At 39.1% G+C, this 18,814-nt stretch overlaps 1 protein-coding gene across 1 annotated transcript in view; it reads right to left on the reverse strand.

Annotated features, from left to right (window-relative positions):
- The window catches only part of LOC134624176 (protein NLRC3-like), a 305,899-nt gene that overhangs the window by 78,747 nt on the left and 208,338 nt on the right, over positions 1–18,814 (reverse strand). The gene's annotated exons all lie outside the window — the stretch shown is intronic.

The following is an 18,814-nucleotide window of genomic DNA, read 5'->3' on the forward strand; positions in this document are numbered from 1 at the left end:
TTTTCATAAACTTACTTTTAGGTGCACATGTTGGAGATTAATTGATTCATGGACCTGTTGTATGCTTCTCATCACTGCTGCTGCAATCACTTTATTCTTTGTGGTGGTCTTGCTACTGCTCCATTTCAAGAAATGCATATAATTACACACACACACATTAAAACGAAGCCTAATAAAGTTTTTTTTTCTTTAACAGTGTTAATGTGCTGTGTCTTCATTATTACACTTGGGTTGGGTTAGGATAAGATAAGATCACCTTTAGTAGTCCCAGACATGGGAAAATGTGTTTAGTTACAACAGAAAGTGGACAGTGAGAATATACAAAGCAATAATTAGAAAAACACTTAAATAGGATAAGAATAAGATACTGTACACAATAGAGGTAAATAAAATACTATATACACTAGAATAACATGGAATACAAATGCTATATACAACTGAGTATAATACAACAATGCCAGAAAAGAGTATTGCACTTAATGTTATTGCTATTGCACAAGTGTGGATGTGTGTGTTTTATCAGATGAAGTCTTTGTTCTGGAGTCTGACAGCAGTAGGGAGGAAAGACCTGTTAAATCTCTCCATCCCACACCGTGGGTGTCGCAGCCACTGAAGGAGCTGTTCAGTACTGTCAGCGTCTCCTGCATGGTGTGGCAGATGTTGTCCAACAGGGATGACAGTTCTGCAGCACTATATACATATGAACAGTATTAACAGAGAAAAAATATATAAAATGCACAAATATACAAACCGGTGGGTGAGGAGGTGAATGATAGTATCATCCGCTGAAGTGGGTCCAGTGATGAGCTTACCAGGTGACGAAACTGAGCCAGGACCCGAGGCTCCAGGGTCTTCATTAGGTGGGATGTCAGAGCCACCAGCCTGTAGCTGTTGAGGTCCTTGGGGCGTGAAGTCTTTGGCACTGGTACAACACAGGAGATTTTCCAGAACTGTGGGACTCTCCCCAGCCTCAGGGTCAGGTTAGAGATGTTCTCCATCACCCAACACAGTTGGTCTGATGCCAACTTGGTTTTAATCCTCCTCATTTCCCTCCTAACCTGGGTGGTTGAGAGAGACAGGCTGGAGCCTTGTGTTAATGTGTGCTGGATGCTTTTGTTGGGGGTAGGTAGTAGTGAGCAGGGTGAGTTGAGGAGGTATGAAGTGTCTGAGGTGTCAGAGGTGGAACAGCAGCAGTGGTGGTGGGTGAGTCTGCAGCCGATGTTGAAAATTGCCTCATAGAGGAATCAAATCTGTTAAAGAAATGATTCAGTTCATTTACATTCCCCCTGATCAGAGAATTCTGATCTTTGTGGCCCAAGATGGTTCTGAGGCCTCTCCAGACTTCGCAAACTTTGTTTTGCTGAAGCTGGTTCCCCATCTTCTGCCTGTAGCTGTCCTTCCCATTTCTTATCAGTCCTCTCAGCTCCTCCTTGTCTCTGGATTTGAAGAGATTTGTCTCTTCAGCTTGAGGACAGCTTTAGGCTACGTCCACACTAGCCCAGATAGATTTAAAAACTGCGTTTTCGTCTGAAAATGCTCAAAGTCAAAGTCAAAGTCAGTTTTATTTGTCAATTTCTTCAGATGTACTTGCCATACAAAGGAATTGAAATTACGTTTCACACTGTCCCATGCGTAGACATAGACAACAATAAAGTGCAGATGCACAACATTTAGGTAACATACAGGATATAACAAGACAGGACCTACACATAACATATAATAAAGTGTTCCACAGTGCGCCGTGGAAAGTAGTGTACTAGTCTACTTGACGTAGTCCCAGGTTGTGGTTGGTAAGTGTTTTTGTTTTAATGCAGCATAAGACTGTAGCAGCAGTAATAGTAATATAAATAATATAAATAGTGCTAAAGAAAATACTAAAAATACTAAAAATATATAGCAGCAGGTGTGTGCAATTGTAATGCAGAGGTAGTCGTTTCCAGTCAGGAATGTGGAGAGTGTTTCCTTGTTGTGGAGTGTGTGTGTGTGTGTGTGTGTGGAGGGGGGGGGGTCCAGTCTGTCTTCCTATACTCCTGCCAGTCTGGTGGTTCTGCTGGCTGGGAGCCGGGAGGGGAGAGAGTTCAGCAGTCTCACAGCCTGGTGGATGAAGCTGTTGGTGAGCCTGGTAGTGCGGGAGCGGAGACTTCTGTATCTTTTTCCGGAGGGCAGGAGGCTGAACAGACAGTGCGCGGGGTGGGTTGCATCGTTGACAATTGTGATGGCTTTGCGGGTAAGGCGGGTGGTGTAGATGTCTTGCAGGGAGGGGAGTGGTACACCAACTATCCTCTCAGCTGTTCTCACAATGCGTCCAATACGTCCAAACTAGCGTTTTCAGTGGTTTTCACAGAGTTGCGCATCCACATTGAAAGGGCAGAAAATGCTTACATTCCAGTACTGCTCATGCATGAAATGCAAGAAGATTCGACCTGCCTCATTTCTGTCTGCTGCTTATTTACTTTCTGGCTTTTTGAAACGTTGCGGCAAAATGTTGAGGAAAAGCACCACTTTTTTTAAATGGACTAAGAATGAGGTGGAGTTGTTGCTGCGAGTAACACAAAAATACAAAGTTGCAAAAGTGAATGACAGTTAAAGAATTTGAAGAAAAGCTATCTGGAGCATGTACAGACTGATATAAATCTTGAATAGGGCTGTCAAAACTGATTTAGTTTAATTGGTCACATGACTGCATCATATGACTAACATGCATCATCATTTTAGAAAGTCTCAGTTTTCACTGTCCGCACTGAGACGTTAAAGCACCGTTTTCAAATGTAGCGTTTTCAAAATATTACATTGATGTTGATGTCCTCACCATGGTCGTCACAGATCACCTCCCACAAAGTAGACACAAAAGAGTCCTTAAGAGCCTCCTCGCTCTCCTCCAACCATCTATGCACTGTGCGGGTGGCTGGTGGCTCCCTGTGCACTAAGGGCTCATACACAGGGACAAGGTGCACCAGGTTGTGATCAGATCTTCCCAAGGGAGGGAGAGGTGCTGAACTGTATGCCTCTTCTAGCTGGCATACAGTAAGTCCAGTGTTTCATTGTTGGCTTCATTGTTGGATCAAATAATAGGCATGTACTATTAACACTGAAAACAAGGCCATTTTGAGTTGTGGGCATGTGCCATAACAGCCGGAAGTAAGAGAATGAGAAAAATCATCTTTGCGCCAGCTACAAGATTGATGGGATTCAAACTGTATATATTGGAATAAAATATAGGTGAATCAAAATACGATCAGAATGGCAATAATACTTTATTCATCCCTAAGGAATTTATGTTCACAGTCACTCCAAGACAGTAAGAACAGTAGCTGACCAAATTAAATAAATACAATATTTTATAAGGTCATAAAATCATTCTAATAGATATAAATAGTTCTGATTTTAAATACCCCAGTATATTGCACAGATTAAATATATGTGATTGACATTGGGGTGATGTAAAAGTATAAAACTTCACTTTCTGTGTAGAGAATGTGCAGATAATAAGGCTGTATAACTATGGCAGTGTGTACTATGCTTTAGTTGGAGAAGTTGCACAGAGATATCCACAGGCAGATTTCTTATGTCGTTCAGTGGGGCATTATGGGTAATCTCAGCCTCTCACTGAGCATACTCCTGTCACCAGCACGTCATGGGGTGGCTGGCATTGTCCAGCATTGTCCTTGTTTCAGACTGTCCCACAACATTATCGGCCTTGTGGACCAGTTTATTGAGCCAGTTGGCATCTGCAAACTGCAACCTGCTGCCCCAGCATGCAATAGCAAAGAGGATGGCACTGGCCACAACAAACTCATAGAAAATCGTCAACCACCTCAGAAAATTACTTGGGCCCTCTCGAGTGCAGTGGTGTTTTTTACCCAGTCCAGTTTATTTTCAGTGTGTACTTATATTTACAGTGCTCCACTATGTCTGCATTGACCCCTTTGATTAAAACAGGGGTCACAGGTTTCCTGGTCTTCCTAAAGTACAAAATCAATTTTTTGGTCTTTTTCACTTTAAACTGCAGAGGATTTTGCTCAGACTACATGACAAAGGGGTGCGCCACAGCCTGGCACTCATCACCCTCAGTGATGCAGCCAACCACCACAGAGTCATCAGAAAACGCCTGATGATGGCAGGTCTCTGTGCAGTAGCTGAAGTTTGTGATGTAGAAGGTGAAGAGAAAGGGGAGAGGACCGTCTCTTGTGATGCCACTGTGTTGCTGATCACCTTGTCAGACACCTTGTGTTGAAGATGCATTTATTGTGGTTGTCCTGTCAGGTAATCAACAATCCAGGACCAAGAGTGACCTGACTATGTTGAGAGTGATTTAGGAAAATTATGGCCAGTGTTGTGGCTAAGAATAAATAAAGCAGGCAAAAATAATGCTTTACATAAAGCATGTGTAGTCTTACCCACACTAAACGACTAATTACATTTATTCACTGATTTATTTGATGTATTAAAGGGTGTAATTCCAAATGAACATTTTTCTCATGTTTATGCTATGGATATTTATATATACTAATGTATGCTGAAAAGACATTCTAAGTTATAAATCCAAATGAGTGATACTTCACACTATCAAAATTCCTAGAGGAAGATGTGGAAATCAATCAAATTATTGGTAAGAAATCACATGACCAAAGCAGAGAGCATGATTGGTTGAAAGATCTGAATGCTAAGATCCCCATAGAGTATATCCAGAGCTGTTAGTGTTCATTAAATTGAAGATGGTGGAATTACATAAAGGTAAGTTTAGATAAAATTAACTAATTCTTTCCAACTGGAACATCCAAATCCCTAATCTCTTGTGTCCCATTTAAATACTATAATTCCAAGTATTGTATATAAATCACTAATGTGATTTATATTATCATTCTTGTGTGTGTGTGTGTGGGGGGGGGGGGGGAGCCTTTCATAATTAAAGTCTACAGTCAAGGAAGAAGTGAGTAACAAAATGCAATACTTGTTCATACCTTTATACCTTGTAGCACCACACGTTAAGACATATGTAATTCTCTGTGAGCACTTATTGAATTTATTTTAATAGCCATTCAACCACACTAACATCTTTTTTCAACAGCTCTTCTTTGCTGAAGGACTCTGTAATGATTAGTCAAACTGAATCCATTTTTAGAAATTTGTTTCAAAGTAAGTGAAATTTAAATCAATTATTCATCCACTCAAATCTCCAATTCTTCTAATCCTTAAGTATTATTCCCCAATTCTTCCAAGTCTTGTATCCAAAGTAACAACTATTCCAACAAATAAATACATATCACTAAAAGTTTAAACAACATATTTCCCCATTCAAAGTAATTATTTTAGTTATTTTGTAATTATATCATGAATTTAGAGGTATACATCTTAACCTTTAAGAATTTAAGATTAGACACATAATGAATTTGTTTTAAACATACTGTCTGCAAATTGTTTTACAAGTCAAACATTATTTTGTAGAGAGACTGTAGATTTGTCCTTTGGACGTGAAGGGGAGTTAAGCTCAACAGTGAGTAAACATTCATATACACATTAGTGGAACTGCATATTTACACATATATTTCTTTATCAAAACTTATACTTGTTTATTTTTTGAAAGAGACAGCTTTTTAAAAAAAAAAAAACAACTGTCAGGAAAAATACTGCTTTAAAAAATTGGAATCACCTTATTTAAGTTCAATATAAATTCACGGAAGTGTTATGAAAGCTCTAAGTCAAATGAAGCCATTTTAAATGGTTCAGCATTGGCTGCATCTGCTGAGGATTCATGTGTACATGTATTTTAAAATAATGATGTCAAGCGCCTTGATGGAATTGAAAAATCAATAAATGTTTTTCACCTTTTAGTGTCTTAATTACAATCATTAATTCAGAGAAAATGTAGCAAATTAACCTACCATTCTGAATTAGACCAACCCCTGAACAGGCTCTTCTGGGACAATTTGAGGCCAAAGGGTCTAAGGCAGGGGTGTCAAACTCAATTGCACAGGGGGCCAAAACTCAAGGCACACTTTAGGTCGTGGGCCAAACAAGATAAACATTTATTGAACACACTAAAACAATGTTTTTTAAACATAAATGTGAATAAAAACAGACAGGAATATTATTCCAGATTAAATAAACTTAAAAAAAATAAACTTTAACTTTAAATATTTTGCTCTTTATAAAACTACATCCTGTCAAAATTATGCAAGTTAGAAATATGAACATGCTGCCAAAAACCCCAGAAAAAAATAAATGAAAGCATACACAAGGTTGGAGCCGCATGTAGATGGAGCTGGGCGTTGCTTCAGGAATGGAACTAATAAACTGTGCGGGCCATTCAGTGTCGTACTTTGCCTTGAGTGTATCATTACACTGCAGCTCCATCTGAGTCTGCACAGGTGCAGTTCAGCAAAGTCCGCTGACTTGGTTCAACATTACTTGGCAACAGGGAAAGTGAGGCAGGTTGCACTGGTGCATTTGTGACAGCTTCACTTGAAATGCCTTCACCGCATCATACATGCCATGTCCATGAACTGACAGATTTCCTTGCTGAGCTCAAAAACTCTATTGAGAATTTTTATCCCAACTCAGCCAATGGACCTCTGCCGACATTCCTTATCATACAAACTCTGAATCTATTTCCCACATAAAAGACTGAAATTGACAGTGATTTAAACTTTTAGCTCAGATAAAATTTACGGTTTGCGTTACGGTGATCATTACATTCCATTTTTAGGACTTTACCACACAGCCTTTCCTGGTGTATGATGCAGTGACATGCTGTTAACTCACCGGTACAGTTCTCCTCCTGCACATTTACTCGCATCCTGCTGACTAGTCCACTTGTTTTCACCGCACAACACCGGCGCTCCATCTGTTGTAAGTCCAACAAGTTTGTCCCAGGGCAGTTTCATGGCGGTTACACTTTGACATGCGTTTTAAAAAATGTCTTTTCCTGTCGTTGTCCCATGCATCGATTTAATGTTCAATATTTCCTCTCCACGGATGAAGATGGCCGATGAAGATGGCCAGCTGTGCAATGTCCATCATGTCTATACTTTCATCCACAGCAAGAGAGTATGCAATAAAGTTTTTGCTTCTTTCACACAACTGTGTTCTTAAATCAGTGGCCATCTCACAAACCCGATCAGCAATCGTATTTCTCCTCAGGCTCACATTTGCCAAAATCTGTGTTTTGTCTGGACACAAGATGTCGCACACCTTCATCATGCAGCTCTTCAGAGTGGTACCGGGCTGATTTGGCTATCTCCTCTGCTACAATAAAATTTGCTTTCACGACAGCTTCACTTTGTGATTTTGCTCTGGTGAAACACGTCTGCTGAAATGTCGGATTCTTCTTTAGACTTCTACTTTCTGTAGTTTCTGCTCTGCATTTAGGTTTTTCAGCTTACGTTTTGTCTCGTAGTGCCGTCTTGAATTAAATCCCTTAATTACAGCCACATTAGCTCCACTAATAAGACACACGGGTTTACCAGCAATGTCTCTAAACATATATTCAGTCACCCGCTGGCGCTGAAAGGCTCTGCTTTCAGAATCAACTTTTCTCTCCACCATTGTGAGCGGCTAGCTTCGCAATAACATAAGTTTGACTTGATTGATGCGGGAATGTTCCCAGTTAGCCTAGCGTTCAGCAAGGAGGCTGCAGCGCTGCATTATGGGATCTGTAGTTTGTGTATTATTAGCGCCTCACATCGCCGGGCCATGCATAACAATAATAATACATCTATATAAAATGATCTCGCGGGCCAGATATAAATGTACGCCGGGCCGGATGTGTCCCGCGGGCCTTGACTTTGACACATGTGGTCTAAGGGATCTAAGGGTTCTTTTATTTTGAGAATGAGAAGTTGTAATGAGACAATTCAGAGGTTATAATATTTTCAAAAATAAGATCAAAGATTGGGTTAATTTTACCAATTTAAAAGACTAATTCATTCACTAGTATCGCATTCCATAGTTATTCCAGGTGGGTTCTCCAAATAACTGGTCCATAACTTAAGAAAAAATACAAAAGACTTGAAACTTATTTTAATCCCCTATTAAAAGTGGCAGGCTTTTTATTATGTCAAGGTTTTCTTTTAATTCCTTTAATATTTGGTCAAGTATTGAGAAGTGTACACCTCAATTTGAAGACTTGCGGGCAAATAACTATAAATAATTCAACAAATAATTCACCTGTTCTGATGTGTATTCTTCTCTACAGGGAAAAATGCCACGTCAGATGACAGAATGCCCAATATGCTTGATTCCATATGTTGCAGTTGGGCAGCATTTTAAAAAATACCACCATGTTGTAAACAAAGAAGAATTACATTTACTGCTAAATTACTGCTCTACAGTGTAAGTCACTGTCATAAAGTATATGACAAAACATTGCAACAATTTAAAGTGGTAGTTGTAAAAAACTGGATGTGATATGCAGTTACAGGGGCAGGCTGGACTGTCCAGTATGTAAAGCTAAAAGCCGTATAAGACTGGACAAGCACTTGCAAAATGTCCACTGTGATATTGAGGTTAGTGTTTTGTATAGTTTACATTTTGTTGTGAAATTAGAATGTATTTTTTGCAACATATTTCACAAACTTTCTCAAACATTGCTGTCCTATTGTTTATACCCTTTCAGAAATCAGATCAGAAGAAAGTAATAAGGACAGCGAAACGATTGGCTAATCTGAAAGCCCTCAAAGCTCTCAGACGTTCAAATCCACAGCCTCCAATGGTGACCTCACTGGACATAGAGCAGCTGACTGAAAGCAGTGATCAAGAAGAGCGAATAGATAGCAGTGATACCAATGAAGATCGTGCAGAGATTAGACAAGACAGCTCAGTCCATTCCCCTGTCAATCAGTCAGATGATGCTCAAGTCCAACATCAGAAGTGCAAAAAGTGCAAAGAACAGGATTTGTTACTTCAACTCCTGAAAAGGAAACTGAAAAGACTGAAATCCACTAAGGATAAACTTGGCCTTAAACCTCTCAGCCCCCCAAAGCCCCAGAAATTTGAAAGAAGAAAACCTGACCCAACAGCCCGGCTTCCTAAATTTGGTATGAATTATTTAGCAAAAATGTTTTTTTCTTCTGTAGTATAATGTGAATTTTTGGAATTGGTTGTTCTATGTACGAACTCACTTCCTGCTAATTAAACAGATACTACTAATTAGCAATATCTTCCAAATATCCTTGTCAACCAACTGAATTAGAAGAATGTTTTCTGTACTTCATCAGTTTGTCATGACACTTCTAATTGCTATTTTGTTACTACACTGTATTTTAAACAGAGAAAGTCCTGAATGCTTGGTTTCAGCACATTTGTGGGACAAGTAAAAAGGACATCGACAATGCCAAACAACGGGTCTATCATGTCCGTACCTGGGCATATTTCATGTCTCACAATCAAGTCCCTGCAATGACGTTTGCATTTATGGACAACAGAGAAAGACTGACTGAGTACATTTTTTAAAATTTCTGTGATATATCAATATGGTCTTTAAATGATGATGTGACGAATTCTGCTTCTGGGCCTAAAGTGGTCTGCATTTAATAAGGCTGTTGTGTTTTTAACATGTTTTAATGCTTTGTATCTTGTTCTATTTAATCTCAACAAGTCCCTAAAAACAGTCAGTGATTACTGTCAGCTTCTCTCGGTTTTTATTAAGCTCAGTTTTTAAACCCTTACGATGTAACTACAGCCTAGCCCATGCAGCAGTATACTATTGACTAACCTCATATTGTGGATGGATCTCGGTGGTTCTCCTGACTGAAGTTTGGTCCGTTTACAGCAACCTGCCATGCGATTGCATTTGTCCCTAGGGCACTGGGCACTCTTACATTAACTTTTATCTAGTGAAAAAAAGTCCTCCATTCGTTAGCGTTTGTCCGCCAGCTTTACTGTTTATGTTATGCTAACATAGCTTTGTCGCACTAGCGATCATGTAGCACATCTTTATATACCAGCTAGTCCAACTTCAGAACCCTAAAAAACTCGCTGCTTTTACTTTCTTATCTTCATTTACGCTGGAAGTGATTGCAGTACGTTTTAATTTGTTTCATAAATCTCTCAGTCAGAACATGGTATATTATATTTAGATGGAAGCTAGCAAGCTAACTCCCTGCTAACTTTTAACTCCGTTGAATATCATAAATTCTGTTTTCATGGACGCCTGGATGTTAAACTTACTTGTTACACCTGGTAGAGCATCCACATCATTTTATTACAGATTAAAGAACTTAGACAGTTTTTCAACTCTCTGTAATGCTGCAGTGATCATTTGACTTAGGGACCTGCAGCGGAGTTTGGGCCCAGACATGGCTTATGATGTCAGACTTAAAGACCAGATACAGTGATCTCAATAATATAAAAGAACTGATTACTGATTTGTGTTTGTTTGTGGGCCTTTTTTAGATGGACAACTGATCTGAATAAATATGCTGTAACAACCAAAAGGATCTGGATTGGAAATGTGAGGGCGTTCTTGCAATTTCTGATTGATGCACAACTGCCAGAGGTCAGAGTCTCCCGTAAGGCTTTAAAGGGGACTTTATTTGCACTTCAGTCAGAAATGAAGAAGAGCAGAAGGGAGTTACAAACCCACAGGCAAGACATCCGGATCAAAAAATCACGTAAGATCCAACTTTACTACTTAGTTGTTACCTAGAATGTGCAGTAAATAAATTATTTATAAATGTCATGATATCATGACTGTGATGTAGTGAGGAACAAGGACTCAAAATGTTATAATCTATAAGTATAAATCTAAGTATAAATTGTATATAAGTATATGTTTTGTGCATTGTATACGTACAGTGGTATGCAAAAGTTTGTGCACCCCTGATGTTTTTCAGGATTTTTCTTTATAAATCATTGGTTGCTTGGATTAGCAATTTCAATTCAATACATCATAAAAATCTGTATTAGGTCTAAAATACAACTTGTTTTATATTACAACATTGCGTGCAGCATGAATGAGCATGACTGGAGCTGCAAGAACATAAACACATTCTGTGTCTTTTAGAAATGCTTGTAGATCCTGCCCACATCACTGATTTTCTCAAGACGGCCACCACACTCATCCCTGAAGCACTCGGTAAGTGTTTAGTTCATTTGTTCATAAAGACAACTCTAATAACCCCAATAATGTCTTTATTAAAGAGAAATTATATAATATTTACTTACCAGCTGTAATCTGTATGTATATGTAGTTCAGAATCTCAGATTTACAGAAATATATGACAGAACGTTTTGCTTTCAATTATAACAGACTGCTCATTTATAATCACTTGTTGGACTTTTGATTTTTGTTCAAATATATAATACATATACAAACAGTAGCATTTGTGATGTTTATATAGGATTATATTAGGGGGAGTATATAGCAATATAAGGGATATACTCCCCTATCCCTTGTGTCTTACCGTGCAACCTCTATGTTACTCAATAGTCGTTCTTGAGAAAAATCCCACAACTGAGAACCTAGACTGGTTCTATGGTCTTCTGGCTGGATTTGTCATCTGCACAACTGGGCACAGAAGAGGCGTCATATCAAATATGACAGTTGAGGAAGTTGGCACTGCTGAAGTGGATGATGATGGCCGGCGGATAATCAGAGTAAAATCATTAAGAAATTATTTTTTCTCTCTGATTAAAGATTCTTTCTTACCAGCGACATCAATGACTGTGTGCAATGTTATTTAGTTGCTGATTCTTTTACAGGTAAAAGAGCACAAGACCAAAGAAACATTTGGCCATGCACTTGTTCCCCTAACGAAAGACGAATACATATGGTTTCACCGCTTTGCGTACCACCGCCACAGATACCCTGGTGGATCATCACAATTGATTTTTGCCAACACTCATGGAGGGCCTTATTGTAGGATGTTGACTTCATTTCAAGATGCATGGAGGAAGTTTGGTATTCCAGGAAAACCAACCTTCTCTATGATTAGGAGCAGCATCAGCACTTTTGTGAGTAGTTTCCACTTTATGGTGATTCACTGTTTTTCCCTTCCTATCCTTTTAGAGCAGGCATGTCCAAAGTCCGGCCCGCGGGCCAATTGCGGCCCGCGGTCCAGTTTTAATTGGCCCGCAAGTAATTTTATAAATTGAATAGAATATGGCCCGCACTTCAACTTTTGCTAGAGTGTATTGCACTTCTTAGTTTTAACACCAGGGGGAGCTGCTGTTGATCAACGCAGTTGCTCCACCAAAAAGGACAATCACAGAAGAAATTTCCCCCCAAGTTACCAAACATGGCAGAACCGAAGAAGCGAAAGGTAGAAAGTGAGTGCAGAAAATTTCAGACAAGGTGGGAGAGTGAATATTTCTTCAAAGAAATCATGGGGACGTGTATCTGTTTGATCTGCACTGAAACTGTGGCAGTTATGAAAGAGTATAATGTACGACGTCATTATGAAACCAAACATCTTCCCTATGCATCCTACACTGGTGCTGAGCGAGAGCAGAAATTAAAGCAAATGGTAGCTCTCCTGCAGGGTCAGCAACAGTATTTTTTTCGTGCTCAAATTGTCCAGGAAAAGGCTCCAATATGAGGTCGGGATGGAGACCTCATAAAACACGGCCTCGTTAAAGTCACCGAAATAATGTGCCCGGAAAAAGTGCAGGACTTCAACAACGTCAGCATGTCCAGAAATCCAGTTGTGCGACGCATTGAAGACTCGTCAGCCAACATTAAACTGCAGCTGTTTGATAAAGCTGTGCTCTTGATTTTTACTCCATCGCATGCGATGAGAGCACCGATGCCACAGACACCACACAGCTGCTAATTTTTTGCAGGGAGTGGACGAGAGCACGAGCACTTTAGGTGAGTAAAAAATATATTCCACAGTACCCGTGTGTTAATGTGCAGGTACACGTGCTTCAAATATCAATAATGCGCATCGATTCTGTCACTACCCTGCTTCTTATATGTGTTTTTCTTGTTAACACACAGAGTACACACCGCTGTGCACAGCGCACGCACATGCAAAGTCAGCTGATCTCATCTGATGCAGATTTGCTCCTTGATCAAGTGACATTTGTCCGGATTTTTGGCACGAGTGGCGTCGGATCAGCACCGCAGCTGGATGGCCCGATTTACATACCCAGCGCAGCTGATACTCACTAGAATAATTTACTAAAATTATATGCGCTCCTGTTATTAAGTCCAGTTCAGTCTGTTAATGTTGATAACAGTTTCAAACGAACGTTAATAGGTGTGTTGCTAAGCCTAATAACTTAAATAACAAACTTGAAATGTACCCGTCCCATTTTCCCCTTTATTGTTTTTTCTCTGTGCTGTAAATATTCCCTCTAAGAAGAAATCTGAGGCTGCTGTTCTGAGAATGAGCTACCAAAGCTTTTTCTGCATAAATCAATAAAGATCCATTTATGGAAAGCTGTGATGAAGGCAGCTTTGTCTTTAATTATATTCAACAATATAACACATTTGACCATTTTTAAGTGATTTTTAAATCAGTAAAGGTTATATACCTAATTTCTAGTAAGTGGCCCAGCCCGTCCTATATTTTTATGTATGTGGCCCTCAGCGAAAAAAGTTTGGACACCCCTGTTTTAGAGGGATGATATGAAACAGTCACCCTTAGTTTAAAAAAAGGGTTCTACTCCCAGTGTTTTAATGTTGAAAGGACATTTCTTTTTCTTTATATTGTCTTCTGTTGTATTTCTTTTTGTGGTTCTGTCCTTAGCTCTGCAAATCTTGAAAATGTCAAATGTTAATAACATTATTTAATGTTTACATTTGTAGAGTGGGAGATCCTTGGGAACCCAAAGCAAGGTACAAGTCCATCGGATGATGTGCCATTCTGATGCAACTGCGGCGAGATTTTATGAGGCAGATTTAAACTTTGACGAAGCCTTCAAGTGCCGCAACAATGCTGCAAAGGCACTTGCTGTGAACAATAGAAGCAGAGACTCTGAGGAATCTACAACCTCAGAAGACAATGAAGATGTGTTGGAGAGAAGATATGCTGGACTGAAGAAAAGAAAGTCTAGTCAAAATGCCACAAGAGGAGAAATTGTGAAAAAGAAGACCAAACTGCATGCAAACACCAATGACACAGACAGCAGCAAAGATGAAAGTAACAATGAAGTCAGGAAAGTCATTGACCCGGCAGCAAGAAACACATCTGGAAAACATCCACATAAACAGAGTGGCAGGGGAAGAGCAGGAGTGAGGGTAGAAGAAGACACAACAGGTGATGAAGATATGCCAGGGATGGTGACTACAGAGAGTAGTGAAGGTGAAGATTATGATGATAACTCTAAACACATTGACCTTACAGCAGCAGGTACATTGGGATCCACCAAAGGTAAAGATAATGCTAAAGAAAAAGGAAAAGCCACAAAGGACACAGGACATTTCTATAGTCGTACTCAATTTCTTAAAAAGAAGAATACATGTTGGGAATCTCCTAAAATTATGTCAGAAAGAATTGCAATCCAAAGAAAAATGCAAAAAGCTGTAAGACCAAACGAAACAACAGAGGGTGTGAACCAAACACAGACAGAGACAAGAGATGAAGACAATGAAGCCTTGAGGCCAGAAAGCTTGAGTGAAAATGAAAACAGTATACAAAAAGTGACTACTGATAATGAAGAAGACAAACCTGAAGATGAAAATGGTCCCTTGGTGAACACAACAGACAGAGACCAAGACGTTTCCAGTGGACTAGTGAGAAAAACTACAGAAAAAAATCAAAGCTTTGAACAGAGAGGACATAGGCAGAGATAAAAATGAACCACAGACAAAGACGACTACCAAGGAAAAAGGCCATTTGAGAGCAGAAGGAACAATTAAAAACAAAGACACAGTTAGAGTAAAAGAAGATGGCCCTTGGACTAGCTATGAGTCTCCATTGGCACACCCAAAAAAGAGGAAAAGGTCTCTAACGCAGAAAAGGTCTTTGACAAAGTGTGATGAAAGCAAAGAAACAAAGCAAGAAGGCAACAAGCAAGAAAGAAAAAGACCAAAGAGCCTGACTGCAAGACAGCTGTTAAGTCCAAAGATGCTCAGAAGTAACAAGAACAATGACCCACCTAAAGATACCAACAAAAGACAAAAAGCCATACAAAGACTCAGAGGAAAAGAGTTTTTCGGTTGTTTTTGATTTTACTTTGATGTTTGTTTTACTACATTTTTGAAAACGTTGTGATCATGTGAGGTTTTTTGTTGTTTACTTATTTTATACAGACACTCTGACTGTTTCTTTTTTTATATATTTATTTTAATCATTTTGGTCATGTGAGGTCTTTTTGTTATGTTTAACAATTGGTTTTATTTTTTACTTTTAACTTAAAAAAAAAAAGACAAATACTGATATACATAAGTTCTTGACAACAAATGCCAAATGCAATAATAAAAACTTTTCTGTTCAATTTGAAAATTGTGTGTCTTTGTTTGCTTGCCAATCATTATTCATGGATTTCCTTGTAATTCCAAATAACTCACATTTTATACAGACAAGGCTGCTAAAGGATGATATGTAGATGTCATTAATAACATTAGCTGGATTAACACAAAAGAAAAGAAGAAAAGGATGAAGAAGATTGAGAAGCAACAAGAGAAGCTAGAAAGTTTTGCTGAGGATTGTATATCGCTGCCATTGCCCAAACTGAGCAGTCATATTTCACCTCAGTTGAACGCCTCCACAACCTCTGAACTGCCTGCCATAACCACGCCACCATCACTTCACCTGCCTGTTGCTGATACATCACCGCCAAATCTACCGGCAGTCTGCTCCACCACCATCTCCCCCGCCTGCAGCTGCTACACCATCATCACCATTGGATAAACTGTCTGCAGCTGCGGCGCTACCAGAGGGGCCCGCTCTGCCCAAGAGGGTCAGCATGCAGGAATGGCCCGCAAAGTCGGAGCTGGAGGTCAGCGCGCCCCAGTGACCTGCTCAGTCGGAGCTGGAGGTCAGAGCACAGGAGGGACATCCACGTCCAGCATGGCCTGCTCATCACAAACCACCTGCCGTGCTTCGCCATTGCCCATCGGAACTGCTACATGGCAGTCCACCATAGCTCCTTCGCTACCACCAGACACGTGGTCGGACACCAGAATTGCAGCGACACTGCTACCAGGTCCTGACCGTGAAAAAGTTAGTCAGAAAAAGACATCTAATTAGTTGGTGATTGAGTATTCATTGTCAGATGTGAATGCAATTCAATTCAATTTTGTTTATATAGTGACAAATCACACCAACAGATGTCTCAAGCTGCTTAATTTCAGGTTAAGACCCGAAAATAATATTAAGAAAACAGGAAAAAACTGATGATGGCCATCAAGAGCAAAGGCTTTGGGGACAGTGGAAAGGAAAACCTCCCTTTTAACAGGTGAGATCAATTTATTCACTTCCATTAACAGACACTCCAATAACTGGATAAAAATTCTTTTTTCTGTCATTGTTAGTGTCGATCATTCCACCTACGTTCTCCACCACATCACACTGATCAGATGGTAATGCCTTTCACCCTAGTTTATCTCTGACATCAGCACCAACTATTATTTTATGTTTTTTGTTGGAAGTTATATATCTACCAGCAAGAATTTTGAGAATCAAATATCACTTTAACAAGCTGTGATTTCAAATGAGTTAAATGTTGCACTAATAAGATTCCCAAAAGCTGTTAAGATATTAATTTAATTACATTTAGTTTTTTCAATTACAGAAAAGATTCCAAAGGAGTCATCTTCCATTCCAAATACTGGTACCCTCAACTATGTTGGCAAATTAGATCGTGTGATTGGCTGAAGGATCTGTCTTGTCATGAACTTTGGTGGGAGGAGCAATAACGTCAGTGTGTGGTGAGAGTACAGCAAACTGGCAAAGATTTGTTTCAAGGTAAGTGCAATCCACTAACTCTTTCATTTTGTTATGATCCTAATCCTTAGTCCTTCCAATGGTACAATACAAATAGCTAAACTTCCATAATTTTCATCCCTGTCCCTGGACATTCCAGTTATATAATATACATCACTAATGCTTCCAACATTGTGCTGATGTCCTCTGTATGCAGTGTGTCTTTGGAAACATGCCACGCTATGTGCACCAAACACCTTAACTGTATTTAATGTTTTTGTTTATATTTTATATATTTTTAAAAATATTTTCTCTTTCAACACAGTATTGCAAGTCCTTAGTCAAGTGGGCTCCTTACAAGAAGAGGAAAATGGATAGAAGACCGAGGACTCTAATTCCTGAGCACCCTGTGAAAAGCAATAAACCACCACTGGTGGAAAAAGATGACCTAAAGTCACAGGATGAAACTAGGAAGTTGGAGATTTCTGAAGCCGTTAAAGAGCCTCAGTCCAGCAATGATGGTGTGCCAGTGAATGTAAGTTAACAGAGTAACACAGCCAACAAGAAATTAAATATCAGATGAAATGAGTTACTACAACAAATACTAAGAAACTCCTCTCTTCATTTGTCTTTGCAGGCAGACGATGTTGCAGATGGGAAAGGAAAATGACTGCCATTAAAGACACACAAACATAGCTACACACACACAAGCATGCATGCACCTGCACACAGATGTTCATATACAACAATGTTCAGATAAAGTTCAATAAAGTTCTTGTTCTTCAACGGCAAAATCCTGTGTTTTCTTTCTCACACTGATGGAGGATGGGAAAAGTCAACAGTCATGGTATTCACAAAGAATATAATGCAAAGATTTGCAGCTGAATCACAACTTGAGGAGCAGCATTGTAATGTACTTCTTATATAATACTATTGTATACCTACTGACTACCTGAATCACTATAGATAAAAAGTCCCATTTTAACTGTGGATTCAAACAATCCTTTATTCAAAAAAATGTTTATTCTTTTCTTTGTAATTCCAGATTAAAGTTATAGTACACTAATAAGATTCCTAAAGGATGATAACCAAAAGCAATTCATTAGGTTTGTTGAATTAATTACACAAAATTCCTAAGAAATCATCCCTGATTCCAAGTTACAGTGTCCTGCAATGTGTTGCAGAAATGGATTGTCTGATTTGCTAATCAAGAGTGATGTCAGAGTGATGTCACCAGAAGTCCCGAGAGGTGTGATTTGGTAAACGGTAAGTCTAATCACAATTCCTTCTATCCAAATGACTAATTCTATTTTTTTTTAAAAATCCTTATCCCTATAGCTTCCAATTTTAGAATACAAATCAATAATAATTCTTTCAATTCCAATTTTTTCACTTTAATTCATAGATCTTCCACTTATTGAATAGAAATTACTAATCCTTCCAAGATACTAATGCATATTTCCTCTGTGTGCAGCTTATCTTTGGAAATTGGGTCTTTTGTTCCTTCTTATTGCTCCTGTGAAAATCTCAGGTATGTGCTAGTGTGTTAGATCTACACCTCTTTGATTTCTGAGATTGAGTGGTCCCAACTGATGCTCCTGGAATGTCATTTGTAATTCCTGCAGTGGAAATGCAGAAGCAATGCGTTGCTCCCAATATAGCACCTGTTGGTCAGATCCAGAGTCACCAGGCTGAACATCCTGTAGCAGAACGTTGCAGGCAAGAGCAATTTCTCTTATACACTGATATTTTACACATTATAATAAATCCAATGATGTTTACATTTTGTTTGTATAAACTGATAACTTTCAGGTGCAGATGTGGACATTTGGACAAACTGTTCATGTGGATAATCCTCATTGCTGTTTTTGCGATCATTGCACTCTACGTGATCATTTTGCTACTGCTTTATTACAACAACAACTTTTCATGAGTTCATCCACAAACCACTGAGCAAAAGACAATAAAGATTTTGTTGTTCAATGTCAAAATACGTAGTCTTC

Source organism: Pelmatolapia mariae, linkage group LG3_W (genome assembly GCF_036321145.2).
Source record: "Pelmatolapia mariae isolate MD_Pm_ZW linkage group LG3_W, Pm_UMD_F_2, whole genome shotgun sequence".
Classification (NCBI taxonomy): domain Eukaryota; kingdom Metazoa; phylum Chordata; class Actinopteri; order Cichliformes; family Cichlidae; genus Pelmatolapia; species Pelmatolapia mariae.